The 2819-nt window shown below is 42.6% G+C and overlaps 1 non-coding gene across 1 annotated transcript; it reads right to left on the bottom strand.

Moving 5' to 3' along the window:
- Positions 1–1816: 1816 nt before the first annotated feature.
- On the bottom strand, positions 1817–1923 carry LOC112089391. Its single transcript, XR_002901029.1, has one exon. It is a non-coding gene; the product is annotated as a small nucleolar RNA R71 (small nucleolar RNA).
- Positions 1924–2819: the final 896 nt, after the last annotated feature.

Here is a 2819-nt window from a genome sequence, read left to right as displayed (position 1 = left end):
CTTATCACATAAACTAGTGCCTAACTACCACACATATGGATTGACACCCCTTATACTACTTTGACAAGGGGATTGATAACCCTTATTAAGGCCTTAAAAACTTAAGTTATCACTCGGCTTCACACTCCGACACACCGTGGTGCTCACCCAACAACCCAAGAAGGCGGCTCAGTACCCGGTTTGTTCCGGGCTGACCCGCAACACTTTCCCTTCACTATAAATAGATTTTAGGACCAAAAACCTAAGGATCTTATCTTCTATCCTCTTTTAGCTTTAAGAACTTGCATCTTTTGTGAAACTTGATTAATCTAATCCGATATCTTGTTTTTGCATCAGAATCTTGTTCTTGTTTTATTTCTTTTATTCTCCAGCATTAAACTCCTTATCATGACTAGCTACACGTCTTGCAAAGGACTTAGTGAGCTCGTTATGATCAGTGAGTAGTCGTTTAAGCGGCTTTAGATAGGTAGATTAGGGTGCTTTTATGATAGATTAGTGAGTTTAGGGGTCTAGTCTTGCATGTTTCATTCCTTAACCGACGAGATCTCTAAGCTGTATCCAAGCACATCACTTGAGGTTCAGATCTGAGATATATCTCGCATCAAAAGTGTTTGTTGATATGTCTGAACCACTTGGTTAAGGGTTTAAGAGTCTTTCATCGCGAGAGTGATAGTTTGTTCTCTTAAATGACTTATTGAACTGAATCTTAATGCTGACTGATTCATGCTTCTCAAAAGGGATTTTGGTATGAAAGAGGATCAGTTTAGATGCTTAATACTTTCATGAGAAGATTAACATACTTTGAGTTCATGTTAAATGAAACCGCTTGATAAATCTGATTCATTAACTTGCTAGTCTAGCTTGGAAGCACCCGAGTCATATATCCTGTCTAAAGCTTTTGCCTTTATCATATATATTCATCATCTGAATCATCTGCTTATTTACTGTTAATCATTTGCATCTTTATCTAGTTTAGATCTCATCTTTTATTTCATTTTCATGTTTATTTGCTTGTGAAGTAGGTTAGCAAAAACCTTTACCTGTTCATCTTGACTTAAGATCACAAGTAATATAGATTAGTGCCTCACGCACAAGTTTGGATTGATAACCCCTTGTACTACAAGACGGGGGATTGATAACCTCTACAAAGAGCCACTCTTGGTTATCAATTGGCGTCGTTGCCAACTTGTGGGAGCATGAGTCTCTTATTTTTTCTTAAGATCAAATAGTTTCTGCTTCAAAGGATAGAGCAGCAGGCTCAAGATGCCGAGCACCAGGCTCAGGCTAATCAGGCGCAGGCAGAAAGAAATGAACAACAAGCCTTCGTTAACCAACAACAGGCTCAAAGAAATGAAAGGCTTGCTCAGCAAAATCAACATCAAGCAAATAGAAATGAGCAGCAAGTCCATCATGTTCATCCGCCACGGCCACCAGCTCAGAGACAACCTCCTCTAGTCTTTGTTGGAGAAAATGACCGAGCTAACGTGCACCAATATAGAGCCGGGATTCAGGCACCACCTGTGGAAAATAACAACTTCGAAGTTAAAGCTTCCCTGCTCAATATGGTGCAGAACACCAAGTTTCACGGTCTACCCGGAGAGGACCCTCTTGAGCATCTTGATCAGTTTGATCGGGTTTGCGACCTGACGAAGATTAATGCCGTGTCAGAAGATAGCTTCAAGCTACGCCTGTTTCCATTCACCTTCGGTGATAAAGCTCACCAGTGGGAAAATAACCTCCCGAGGGGTTCTATACAAACATGGGAGCAGTGTAAACTGGCGTTCTTATCAAAGTTCTTCTCCATATACGCACGGCCAAGCTAAGGAATCAGATCTCAAGTTTCACGCAGCACAACAACGAGAGCTTAAGTGAAGCCTGGGAACAGTTCAGGAGCTATACCAACCAATGCCCACACCACGGCTTCTCGGAGGCATCCCTCTTGAGTACTTTATACCGAGGTGCACTCCCCAAGATCAGAAACCAACTCAATACAGCTTCAAATGGAAATTTTCTTGGGAAAGAGATCAATGCGGCAATGGAACTAGTGGAGAACCTCGCCATGTCCAATGACACGTATGGAGAAGATTTTGACAGGGCAAACCGTTCAGAAGGATCTAGTGAAGAACAGCGCATGAAGAAAGATATCAGAGAGCTACAGAGAAAGCTTGACAAGGTTCTAATGGCTACACAAAAGCAAATACATTTTGTAGGCGAGTTTGATGAGCAAGGGCCGAGTTTCGATAATGTAAATGAAGATGGTCTAACTCAAGAGGAGCTGAACTACATAGGGAATCAGCAGAGGTATCAGCGGTTTAACAACTACAGCAATAACCCAAACCTCTCTTACCGAAACCCAAATGTAGCTAACCCTCAAGACCAAGTGTACCCTGCTCAACAACACCAACAAAGCTATGCTCCAAAAGCTCCATTTCAGAATAGCTTCCAGCCCAAGCAACATTTCAGTGGGCAGCAGCAGAATTACAATCAGCAGAATCAAGCGGCTCAAAGCAACACCTTCAACAGCCAACCGCAGCAACAGAAGTTTCCACCACGGTTCAATCCGTAGCCGATGGGTAATCAGCAACAGAACCAAGGAACGGGTCAGAATCAGATGGGAACTGACGTCTGTGGGATTCTACAGAAACTGTTACAGGGTCAGAAGAGGGTTGAAAGTCAGCACGCTACAATGCAACAGGATATTAGAGACCTTAAGCAGAATCAAGCCTCTACATCATCAAGAGGACCGGCTTTACCAGGTAAGCCGGAGCCTAACCCCAAGGAATATGAGAACGCCATCACATTTAGGAGTGGCAAAGAAT

The sequence above is a fragment of the Eutrema salsugineum genome, unplaced genomic scaffold (genome assembly GCF_000478725.1).
Source record: "Eutrema salsugineum unplaced genomic scaffold, Eutsalg1_0 scaffold_12, whole genome shotgun sequence".
Lineage (NCBI taxonomy): Eukaryota > Viridiplantae > Streptophyta > Magnoliopsida > Brassicales > Brassicaceae > Eutrema > Eutrema salsugineum.
This window is presented reverse-complemented; position numbering and strand designations above follow the sequence as displayed.